Source organism: Populus euphratica, unplaced genomic scaffold, assembly GCF_000495115.2.
Source record: "Populus euphratica unplaced genomic scaffold, PopEup_1.0 scaffold213.1, whole genome shotgun sequence".
Classification (NCBI taxonomy): domain Eukaryota; kingdom Viridiplantae; phylum Streptophyta; class Magnoliopsida; order Malpighiales; family Salicaceae; genus Populus; species Populus euphratica.
In genome coordinates this window covers 403,523-416,727 of record NW_011499916.1, presented here as the reverse complement: position 1 = coordinate 416,727, position 13,205 = coordinate 403,523, and the positions used below count along the sequence as shown (strand labels likewise).

Genomic DNA, 13,205 nt, shown 5'->3' with positions numbered 1-13,205 from the left:
TCACCATTTTTAAATAATAGTTATTTGTTTAATTTCAAGTTGCTTCAAAGAGTTATTGTGATTTATCTTTAAATTATTTTTTAATACGTTATATAAATAAATTATATTTGCATGAAATATTTATAAAGATAAAAGTTAAACATAACATAACTTCTAATATAAAATAAATCAAAACATAAAAGACTATAAAAAGAGAGGCTAAAAACAGATGCATGATTCTGGCATCGGAATATCAGCAACATGACTATGGTTTCCCAGCAATTCAACGAAAGCCTTTGTAAGGATGAGAAGCTGAAGTGATGTAGTATGATGATTTCCCGTGATAAAGAGTTTGAGATTTGTATGGTAGGTACTGAGTTTGAATCAAGATGTGCACATGTAATAAAAATCTAAGACAATGGAGATTTTACTCACTCATCTATATTTATAAAATACACTTTTTAAAAAGTAAAATTTTCTTGAATTCCAAAAAAAATATAGTACAATGACAATTATATTAAAGGATATATTATAAATTTTAATTGGGTAAATTATAAGATAAAAAACAAATGAGATTAAAGATATATTCAATAAGCATGTTCTCAATATTTAGATCAAGATAGATTTTTTAAAAAATAACATTAATAAGTGAAGATCAACTTTAATTAATTTAATTCCAAGTGCAAACAAGGCTGGATCAAAAGACTTTCTTATTTGATTAATTATAAATTTATAATTTATTTAATTATAAATTTTAATTCTAGGATAAAAAACTTTCTAGATTTAAATTCAAAATCATGGGCTTTTCTTTAGAAAGGCTTGTGGCACCCTTGAAGAAAAATTGATTAAAGAAGTTTTCTTATTTAATTGAAATAACAAGGGACAACAACACATCTAATTGATCAAAATTTCTTTTCAAGCAAGGATTTTATTATACCCTAGTTTATCATGGATAACAATTAGAGTTTCAATTTAGAATTATTATTTTTATTTTATTTTAATGTCTTAGGCTTCATTTAAGAAGATTCAGGCTTTTTTTATTATTATGGATTGATGATAGTCTATTAGGTTCACTAGAGGTGTTTGTTTAAGTATAAATAATATTGTAAAGACACTTGTTTGGGCCAAATCAAAGGTGCATTTGATGCACACGTCAGTCCTTCTATCATGGAGAGGATGCTGATACCTTTGAAATATCATCACAAAAGATGGCATTTACTAACTAGATGTCCCTTCATGTGTCAATAATATAAAAAAAATTATATTAAATATTTATTAAAATACAAAAATGCCTAAATTAACTTGACATTTTAAAAAAAAAAGATGATAAAAAAACCAATGCACTCCTGGAAGATAATTTTGAAGCAGGAGTAATTAAGTAATTTAACTTCACATAAAGAATTAAATAATGGTAAAAAAACAATTCCACCCCTCAAATTTTTTTTTAGCCAAGGGTAAAATTGCCCCGATTCCACATAACAGTGTTCATTGACACATGCTACTTTAGATGGATTAAAAAGGTTTTTTAATATAAAAAAATATTTAAGTATTATTAATGTTTTTTGTAGTAGAAATATTTTTAAACTATGTGGCATGATTACCTTGGCAGGATCCAAAAACAACTGGACCAACTAATAAAATATAATATAATTTAAAATAAATATTTAAAATGATAATATATTAGATGATTCAGATCAATCTATTATGCTAGATTATGATGCTATGATTATATCATAAAAAATAAATTAATATAAATTATAAATTATAAAATGCATGAAGCACCTGAATAGCCAATTAGCCACCAAATTCAACAAAAACGAATCCAAGTACTAGAGAATAATTTGAAAGATATTGTATCGATTGCAAAAGTAATCTAACCCATCAGTTAGCTAGCATCATTTTACAGTAGACAACCCAGAGGAAAAACTTGGGACTCATTTTCTTCGGTTATGGAATTTAATAAAAGTACAACTTGTAAAAACATTTTATCACTTATTCAACTACAAGTGCTAAAACATACCACCAACCATTTTATCAAAAACACAAATGCACCTTATTTTTTGGAGCAAAGTTGTCTACCGCAAATGTGTTGATGCTAGGTCTTTTAAATGCCTGTAAAGGTGCCTTCATGAGCGCTTTTATGGATATGCAAGACATCCTACTTCTTTGTCTTACCTCTTCCTTTCACAAGAGTTGTCTTAACTCTTCCTTTTCGTGTAAAAGCAAACTCTCCAAATTTATGGCCAACCTTCCCTTCAGTGATCTTAACACGAACAAAAGTTTTTCCATTGTAAATTCGTACATAATTATTAATGTATTCTGGTAAAATAGTTGATCTGCGTGTCCAGATTTTTTTGTTTGAAAGACTCTCTTTCTTTTGCTTCAGACGAAACAAGCACGCATCAATAAAAGGCACTCCAGATGCAAAACCTAAAACACAAATAACAAAATCAATAGCAAAGCACAAATGCATAACACACATCAACATATAACATTCAAAACAACAGCCATTGACCAACACCTCGAATAAAAAGGTTTGTTGATGGCATGCAGCGAATTGAGTTCAGCATAGGACCCACTGGGACTTGCCCATTTTGGAATATGCTCTGCCTCACCAAGCTCCCAAATTTGTTACAAAATGCCATTTCAATTATAGACTACAAAAAAAATAAAAAACCACCACATTTTGTCGACATTAACAGCATCCAGCCAAAATAAATTGAAAATACATACCAATACGCAATCTAGCAAGAAGGATTCTAGAACTTTCAAAATGAAATCCAAAATCAAACAAAGGGATCATTTTTCCAATGCCTAATTCAGTATGATATCCAATAGCTACACTAGCACTTGAAAAACTCAAAACTTGAAATGTTGACAAGCATGCCATAATTTCTTCAAAAACATAGATTCAATCTGTAATAGATTATTCAACATCCACACTCAGAAAACCGTCCAAGTAATGATATATAAAGAGAACCATTTAAAGGGTATTGTTTATAATCTACAAATCAACAGCTAGCATTCAAAACTAGATGTAATACTAAACCACTTGAACTTTATACATAAACCATAATGCGAGACATAAACATCATAAAAGAGAACAACTTTAAGATGATTTAGGGTTTAACAAAACAGAGTAACTACAGTACCTCTGACGAAGAAATGAAAATATTTCCTAGATGAGATACAGTAAATCAAGGGTCTTTAAACACGAGCAAATAACTCACACCACGTGCCGCCAATTCAAACTCTACCGAGGGGTGAAGACTGAAGAGAACATTAAGAAGAGAGAGAGAGAAGAGGAGAAGCAGGCGCATATGTCATCAAAACAAACTAACACGACTCCAGAGTATAACTAAATCAAATGGACTTTGTATTTAATTAGGCCTTATGGGCCGGTCGAGCCCAATACATATTCAATTGGACTGGGCTTAAATTATTTTGTGGCTACTGTAATAATAATCCACTAGTAGAAGTTTTTCAAAAAATAGGGAAAGGATCAGAAGATGAGTCTTAAGTACTGTTTAAGAAGTTAATTATTGGCACTTAGTAGTAGTTAAAGGTCGTATAATTTAATAATTTTGGATTTCAAATTCTTAATATATTCACCCTTTAACTTGTGGGATTAATATATTTGGATGATGAATTGGTATCAAGTACGGTTTTAAAAATCGATTATATTTAACAAGTTGACTCAATTAAAAATTTAGGTTATTTCATAATTCGGTTAGCTCGAGAAAAACTCAATCAAAACATGTTGAATTTTTTTTCTATAACCTATTTTAAATAAAAAGGAATTTCAAAAATGGAGGGAACCGGCTGTGCATTCCCAAACACACCCTAACTGTAACAAAATCAAAGTGTTAATTAAGAAAAGGAAAGGGTGGTCAAGAATAAACCATGAACTGTTTTGTACCTCCATTTTACAGAGTTTAGCAATTTAGCATTCCAGCAAAATCTCAGAGGGAAAAAAGCAAACACTAAGAGGGCAGCCAGAGAAAGAAAGAAAACAAACCTTGTGACGACACCAATCAAGCAGAGAGCAAACCACAGCTGGAGAACTCTCTCTCAGACACCACAGAAACAAAACCAAGAACCTCAGAAAACTCCTGCACAGTCCAGCAAATAGAAGAAAAGATGAGAACGAGTGGAGGCTCAAAGTAGAAGAAAAGGTGACCAGAAAACGCAAATAACATAATCAAAACCCACACCAGCAACGAAGGCAATGAAAGCAAGAAAAATAAAAAACAAAAGGAAGAACAAAATCGTAAGACGAAGATAGAGGTTCACCCGAGATAAAAATTCAAGGAAAAATAGTTTATATACCCAAATTTAACCTGCGCAATGAAGTCCTGGGCCACGAATGTGAAAATGCTGGCTTAAAAGAAAATAAAACAGGAGGCCAAATGACAGGAGAGTACAAAAAACAAAGGCTGTCAAGTGAATAAAAAACACGAGCAAAACACGAACAGAAACAAAAGGCAATCTAGAAACCACATAAACAAAAGAAAAAATTGCATACCAAATTACCAGCACCAACCCTTAGACTACCAAGTTTTTGATCCAATGACACCACAGAAAGAGCGAGAGAGAGATGGGTCTGAGGTGATTTGAGAGAGGGAAGTGCGCTGGGGTTTTTTTGGTTTAATTTGGGAGGAAGCGGAGTTAAATAAGCTAGTATTTCTATTCCATTAAAACTCATAAAATAAAACTGATGTAAATCCATGGGTTTGCATGATTATATGAAGTTTACAGTATAATTTCATTAGTTTTTGATTTTTTTATCTGATTTTAGATGTTAAATACAAATTAATTTTTAAAATTATTAAGTTACCTCGTAATTTTAACAACCTTATATTAAAATTTTGATGAAACTAAATTGCAAAAAGACAAACAATACAAATATAACTAGCATCATAGTTATTGGTCTGGACCAACGAGTTAACCCAAAACTGGCTGACTCATGACCCTAACTGGGTTTAAAGTAGATAAAACTTGGGTTTGTAATTGCCCGATGAAATCCGGTAAAGACTCATTATATTTTTATTAACAAATTCACATATTTTTTATAGCTATATGGAAAAAAATAAAAGGTAATGAAAAATTTTTCCCTCAAATCTGTCACTTTTTTTTCTTATTAGTTATTAACCCATATTAAATTCCAAGTTCACTATATGTGGTCCGGACCCAGAAACTGATGTCGTGATACAAGGAATTGATGAATCCGATGAAAAGGAGTCTTGATTGCAATGGATGTCTATTTGGTATTTCTCACTTCGATTTCATTAATTTTCAAGTTGACAATCTAAAGCATATTTTCACATAGCACGAGATACATACAGATGAAGTATAAACATATGGTCTATTGATCAAAATGTGCGGCATGGTCAGAGAAAAGTAATAAAATTGGAACGATTTAGGACAATGTTAAAGTAGATTTCCCATGTATATAGGTCCTCAATGTCTTGATTGCCAGAAAATATGAGTAGCATTTTTCTATTTTCTACGAAGTTTTTCAACAAAGTTGAAGGTTAGGGCCTCTCAATTATGTGATCACCACTCAAGGACAAACTGCGCACAAATTTTTTGGAATATAGTCATAGGTTTGGAAATACTTCTCCCACTTTTAATTTAAAGATTTCTCTGCATTTTGCCTTCCACAAGAAAAGCTGTTTTAAAAAGTATAAATCCTCACCTGCTAGACCGAAATTAGGGCCTCTGTGATCTTTGATTAGTTGGAGCACACGGCGGATGGACTTTGAGAAATATTGCTGCCAGAAATATGGTTATTTTAGCATAAAATATCACATTAACATATATATTAGCATAATTAATTACCATCAATAGATTTAAAGGTTCATTTGTCTTCAAAATGACTTTTAAAATTCGCAACTTAATTATCGGAAAGGAAATAGTTGTGAACAAACACAAAATCAGCTCAAGATTTTGTGGAAAATACGTACAGAATGAATTGATAATACTAATGTTTGCAAAGGTAAAAAAAAGAAGACTGAAAACAGATTCAAAGATTGTCTGATTAGAATAAATAAATGCATGAACAAGTTCTCTGCAAAAAAGATCCAAGAAATGGTAAAGTCAGAGCCTTGAAATGCAAAGGAACAGCACCTTTTGATAGGAATTTATCTTCTTTATGCTAGGGAAAACAAAAAAGACCACATAACTGTGATGTTTCAATGGTTAGATTCAAAAGTTACGGTTTCTAACATCAAAGTGCAATTATAGAAAGAAATTCGATTCTAGTTGACATTATTCAGTTCCCAAAGACATTATTCAGCTCCCAAACCGAAACAGAATAATATGAACTTTCTGAAACTTTAGCATTCCATCTTTGATATGCTTCCTATTCTAGAAGTGAATCCCCAAGATATATGCAGACAGCTACATCTTCCACAACAGGGTTCAGACAAAATACATCGATGCCACAATGAAAAAACAAGGAAAAAGGTACAAACCCAGAAACCATTACCAATAGTAAATCCATAATCACTCCAATATTAACAGAGATTTCAATCATCTTCCTTTTTTTTCTTTATGTTTAAATGAAATGAGTTTGATTTACTTGTAAGTTGTAACAGCTCTTCCAGTGTTGTATCGTGCCTACAGGCAATCAACTATGGACCCAAAACAAATTAGTGGTGATCTAAAGGATGGCTGTCAAATGAATACTTTTTTCAATTATTTGTTCCAATTCCAAGACGAGCTTAAAAAGCATGGAAAAACAAGGGAATCATTCAAAATCTGCAGCAATTGTATACAATAAGAAATCTCAACAAAGAAAAACACAGAAAAATGTATGTAGTGTAAGGAAGATAGAGTACCTGTGATTATAACTCTCTGTTGGTTGTTATTGTTCTGCAAAAGATAACAAAGAAGGAAATGAGTGGCGGGCTGCTCTTCTCAGGAAATTAGGGCAGCGACTAATTAATTAGGGGTGCTCACAGTTTGGTTTGGTTTAGACTCAAAAAACCAACCAAGCCGAATTATATTAATTTTATCAAATATTAACCGAACCGGACAGAATCTGGGTCCAACCGAACCGGTCCGGTTAAATCCGGTTTTTTTGCCAAAAAAACAGGAAACCTAATCCCATCATATATGGGCTTTTTTTGAATTTTTTAAAATTGGCTTACATTAAATTGGACTTTAAAATTTTCTTTTTAAACCAAGAAACCAGATTTTTTCAAGTTAAATTCAGGTCTTTTAAATGCTAGATGTTTAAAATTGGGATTTAACCTTAAATACATATCAGTAACAAATAACAATGAACTTGAAATGCTTCCCATCTTGATATCTTTAACATGATGAAAGCTATGAAAATCCAAATCAAATCAATGCAGTATGCAATATGCAAGATGCATGATCAAATTTGGACACCTCAAATTAAAAGATGTGTTCGCACTAGAAAAGTTAGCATTAACAAGCAGATACATTAGCAACTAGCAATAGATTATCATAAACATCCGGCATGGTTTGAAGGAAAAAACCCAGCAATACCAGCATCTAAAAATTCCAGCAAGGATAATGCTATAAAGAAATACTAGCAAATTAGCAACATATTAGAGTTCAACTATTCAAAGAATTAACAAAGCAAAATTTTAAGGGGAATTAACAAGGTAAAGTAAATTAATTACCCAAAACAATTATACTCCAAGATTGCACCAAGCCACCAATACTACTTACAAACAATCAGTTGACTCATTTGATGTAGGATCTTCCCCATTATCCATCTGCAATTGAGAAAACAACAACAACATCAATCAGGCAATTATTTTCAGCTATGTAGATGTTAATTAACTCATTGATGAAAAGGTGACAGTTAGCAATTCAACTGTCTTGATTTATGCCTACTATTCTGCCAATTGATGCAAAAGCAAGAAAAAAGCCTACAATACATTTTGCTAACTGTCTTGGAAACTAATGTTATCAAAATAAAAATCTACCCATTAAATATCAGGCGTGCAGATTATCTTTTAAAGACAGAACACATGTACAAGGAAGATGAGGTCATTACAAATTGCATTTTCTTTTCCATTAATTAGAAGCAATGCATACGGAATATGCTTCTAATTAAAAGCAATACAAACAGATTTTTTTTATAAACAGTAAACAAAAGACTAATAATTTAGCATGAGCTTTTTTATTTTTTATTTTATTTTTTGGTGAAATGTATATTTACATCTAACTCGCAGTCTCTCACTAATAGTATTGCTGGAGTGCAGTACTGCCGCAGCAGAGAACGGACACTCTGCGAAACAGAGGTGTCTTCAGGATTTCAGTATGTGGGCACGAGGAGTTAGAGCGGCTGTCATTACAGTTTTATGGTTGGTGGCCATTACAGTCTCTCAACAATTAATCTATTTATACATATGCTTGTGTAGCCCAGAACAGCTAGAAAATCCTCTATTATGCATGATCAGTAGAATTTTGCTAATCCAGACACACCTCAAACTCAAGCTCAACATTTATTGGGAATAATGAAAATTCTGTGTATATAGGCATTTGGGTAACTAGCTTAAGTTTCTTAGCATATATCTCAATTTGAAATCCAAAGCACTACATACAGAAGTATGCAACAGATTGCTTGAAATCTAAAGCAATAAATACGGAATAAAAGAAGTATGCAACTGATTACTTGAAATCCAAAGGAACAAAATTTACCTGTCTTTTCTCTAATAAAGGAGCCCTCTCCTTCTGCTGCAACTTGCTAGAATAGAGGAGGCTTGTGCAGAAGTAAAGAGAGAAGAAAAGCAAGGGAGATGGAGAGGTGGGTTGGTGCTTGGCTAGAATTTAGATGGAGACAAACGCTGAAACGCAGATGGCAGTGCAGTTGAAAATTGAAAGGGAAACGCAAGGCGGCGGCTTTTTGTGAGAGGCAGGAAGGTTATGCTAATTGTTAGGGTTTCTAGTAGCTGATGGAAGCCTGTAGGTGGAAGTGTTCATTGCCGTAAGTCAAGGAAATATTACCAAATGAAAAAACGGTTAACCGAATAATGCGCTGAAAAGATGACAGGGCGAAGCTTGTCGTAGACAAAGGGTTCGGTTCGGGTCCTTTGGACAAGGAAGTTTTTTTTTATTTTTATTAACGTGGGTGTTCGGGCCAGCTTACGTGTATCATGACTAATTCCATAATCTACTGAATATCTTACAAGCCCAGCCACAAATATTTATTTTATTTTATTTCTTGACATTTTAAATGGGTGTTTGTTTACGCGGTAGCTTTAGCATTTTAAAGCAAACCGCGTAAATTAAGTGTATGGTAACCTAAGAAAAGCATTTTTTTATTTAGCGGGCCCCGTAATTTTTTTCATGGGTTTTGCAAAAGGCTAGGAGCTGCTTCTCTCCATTTGCTTTTCTTTATTTACCTGGACACTATTCACAATAGTGTCCATGCTAGGTGATGCTAAGTGAATTAATTCAACTAGGCACTGTTCACTTGAAAAAGTGAAGAGTGCCCGAGTGAATTATAATTCACCTGCAATGCAAGAAGCATTCACTTGGCACTGTTCACGTAAACAGTGTTAAGTGAATTTAAACCCAGTAAACAGGTATGTGGTTGTTTATTTACGCAGTAGCTTTAGCTTTTAAAGCAAACCGCGTAAATGAAGTATATGGTAACCTAAGAAAAGCATTTTTTTATTTAGTGGGCCCCATAATTTTTTCCATCAAACAGGGTTTTGCAAAAGCAGGAGCTGCTTCTCTCCATTGGTTTTTCTTTATTTACCTGGATACTATTCACAATAGTGTCCATGCTAGGTGATGCTAAGTGAATTAATTCAACTAGGCACTGTTCACTTAAAGAAGTGAAGAGTGCCCGAGTGAATTATAATTCACCTGCAATGCAAGAAGCATTCACTTGGCACTGTTCACATAAACAGTATTAGGTGAATTTTTTTGCATTATTCATGTGAGCAAAATTCATTGCACCGTGTCTGACCCGATAAAAAAAATTTAATTTTTTTAAAATTATATTTAACTCAAAAAATTAATATTTAATATTATTTAATAACACTGTATAAATTAAAAGAACATCATATGATGATGTAGCATTTGTGAAATTTCATCGCAATTCTAATTTTGTTTCTAATAATATTTTACCTGATTTTGTTGCACGCTTAAAAAATTATGGAACCTATAGTCCTTATCGGATGAATTTTGTACGTAATGGAATTATAAATAGTTTAATAGAATAATAAATAATATTTTATATAAAGTATTATTTATTTTATAATATAATATGAGTAATTAATTTTACAATATTTAAATTTAAAACCATCAATATTAATATATATTTTTTAAAATTATTTTATAAACTCAATTTTAAAATTATTTTTAACCAAACATATTAAATTATTTTTTTTTAACTTCAATTTCAACCACAGTTTTAACCAAACATCTATTTTTTCAAACTAATCTCAACTAAAAGTACTTTTTATAAAATAATAGTTTTCAAATCACAACCACAACAGCTATCGCAAAACCAAACACACTCTAAGTATAAATCCTTAAGATTAGTATCCGCATAAAATTATAAAGTTTTTTCGACTAATATGTGGTCCCTTTTTTAAATCATTTAATGAGTCATATCCATTATATTCAATGCAGAAAAAAAAATCAAGCATTATTAATGTTTTTTTATTAAAAAATTATTTTTTAAAACTATACAAGGATGATCCAATTAACTTAACAAGTTTAAAAATAATCTAAATAGCAGGTAAAAATATAATTTGACTTGTAAAAATTCAAGATAATATCTTTTTTATATATTTAAATATTAAAACAATAATATATTAAATCAACTCGAGTTAACTCTAGTTAACCTGTTAAATTTATGATCTAGGTCATGAAACTATGATAACCTCATTAAAAAAAATTAAGACAAATTATAAAGTTTAATTTTTAATCATTTCAGTGCTGAAAAATGAATTGAAAAACAAAATTAATTAAAAAAATAACTTCAGTTAACTCGAGTTAATCTACTAAAATAACATGAATTTATTACAATGAATCGCGGGATAAAAAATAACATAAATCAATTAAGGTTAATCTGTCAAATCAATGACCAAATCACAAGACTAGGATAATCTCATAGAAAGTAAACAAAAAAAATAACTTGAGTTAAACTAAGTTAACTTACCAAACTTACTACTTGAGTCTTGAGACTAATATAACTCCATATAAAGTAAATTGAAATAAATTATGAAACTTAATTTTTCATAAATCTATTTGTAAAAAATGAAATTAATAAAAATTCAATTGAAAAATAGGACATAATAAAACAATCCGAGTCTACCCAGATTAACCTGTAAAATCGGACATAATAAAACAACACGAGTCTACCCAGATTAACCTGTAAAATCCATTATTCAGGGCATAAAACTAGGATAGCCTCATAGAAAATAACTAAAAACAAATAATGAAATATAATTCTTAATCAATCAAATATTGAATGATGAAATTAAAAAATATATAACTTAAAAAATAAACTCAAGTCAATGAAACTAACCTGCTAAACTAATAACAGGGATTATGAGATTGAGATATCCATAAGTAAACCACAATAAATTATAAATCTTAATCTTCAATAAATTAAATGTTGAATAATAAAATTAAAATATATAAAAAAAAATATTATTTTGTAAGATAATACTCAATAAAAACACAATAAATTTTATTTTTTTGTTAACCAGCTATGCATCCTGTGCGCAATATTTGATTGGTATAAGATGTTGGGTATTTTTAATAACATTTCCTGGATTTTGTACAGATGATCAAAATAAAATTTCAGCACTACAACAGCCAAAAAGGAGGTCTCCTAGCATGACGAAAAAAGACAGCACTGCCAAGACTGACAAGTTGAGTCACAGTGCTCGAAAGCTGGAGGGCTTAAAAGCCGAACACCAATCGATGAGAAGCCCATAAAATTGTGTCACGACATAAAATAATTATTTTTTAGTCATTTCAAAAGAAAAGCAAAAGCAAAAATTATTTTCCAACGGTCACATTTCCTTTGCTTTTGAATTTCTGGATATATTAATAAATACTTTAAAAGGTAGAAAATATTATTCTCCACGTCATTGTTCATCCACAGACAAATCATGGTGGATTGCAATTTTTTTTTTCCGATCCGTCTTTTTTTTTTCCTTTTAATTACACCCTTATAGGCCTAAATTGATAGCCATTTAAAGTATATTTATTAGGGAATTACAGGATTTAAAGATAAGGAACTAAAATGAAAGATATAGTAAAAAGAGAAGGTGTTTTTAAATTTGAGGCTAAATATATATTTTGATCTTCCAACTTTTTAAATTATAAACTTTCAATCCCTAATAATTTACACAACCAGAAAATCATTAATGGTATTTTAGAGAGAGCTCTATAGCTATTCATTTTTATATTGCATTGTTAATTATTATTTTTTATAAACAAAATCATTAACAGATTGAAAAGTAATCGGTGTTATTTGGTGGTTTTCTGAAAAATTTAAATTAAATATTACAAACATAATCACCGATGGATTGAAAAGTCGTCGATGATATTTGTCGATTTGTGAAATTTTTTTATTAAATTCAAAATTTAAATTAAATATTACAAACGGAATCACTGATGAAATGATTAAAAATATTAATATTTAATTATTTATTGGTAAAACCGTTGATAAAACACCTCAATAAAAAGTCTAGAATCCCTAATTTTACAATAGACCCGTCTCTTTTCTTCTTCTTCTTCTTTTTTCTCCTCTCCTCAACTCCTTCTCTTCTCCAGATGCTTAGGTATGTCTTCTTCTTCTTCTTCTCGTTCATGCTCAAGTACGTCTTTTTTTCTTTTCTTCTCTTCCATGCTTAGATGTGTCTTTTTTTTCTTCTTCTTCGTCTTTTTTTCTCTTATCTCCTCAACTCTTTCTCTTTTTCTTCATACTCAGGTATGTTTTTTTTTTTTAATTAATATACTTTACAAATTTGTTTTTTTTCTATTCTTAACTTCACTTGCATTTACATTAAGTAAAAAAAAATTTTTTTTCATGTTTTTTTCATTATATTTGTTTTTCATTTTATTTTTAATTATTTTTGTTCTTAATAATTGAATGAATGTTGTTGTAGGATTATTTTTTTCATATGAGATTAATTTTTAGTTGATTTATTTATAGGATTTTTAATTTTTTTTCATATGAATTTTTTTAGTTGAATTTATTTTTTCATGTTATT

The 13,205-nt window shown here is 30.4% G+C and overlaps 1 protein-coding gene and 1 long non-coding RNA gene across 4 annotated transcripts in view; both read right to left on the bottom strand.

The window, feature by feature from the left end:
• The window catches only part of LOC105134590 (tetratricopeptide repeat (TPR)-containing protein), a 31,184-nt gene extending 26,496 nt beyond the window's left edge, over positions 1-4,688 (bottom strand). The window contains exon 1 of one of the 3 annotated variants that reach the window (XM_011039051.1): positions 4,505-4,688. The gene's annotated coding sequence lies outside the window, so the exon portion shown is untranslated. Of the gene's footprint in view, positions 1-4,159; positions 4,208-4,272; positions 4,349-4,504 lie in introns of those variants that run through there. The other 2 variants (XM_011039054.1, XM_011039053.1) reach the window with 2 other exon arrangements.
• Positions 4,689-6,466: 1,778 nt separating this feature from the next.
• On the bottom strand, positions 6,467-9,013 carry LOC105134593 (uncharacterized). The gene is made up of 4 exons (XR_844019.1): positions 8,662-9,013; positions 7,635-7,730; positions 6,822-6,855; positions 6,467-6,741 (listed from the first exon to the last, which is right to left on the bottom strand). It is a non-coding gene; the product is annotated as an uncharacterized LOC105134593 (long non-coding RNA).
• Between the last annotated feature and the right edge of the window lie 4,192 nt (positions 9,014-13,205).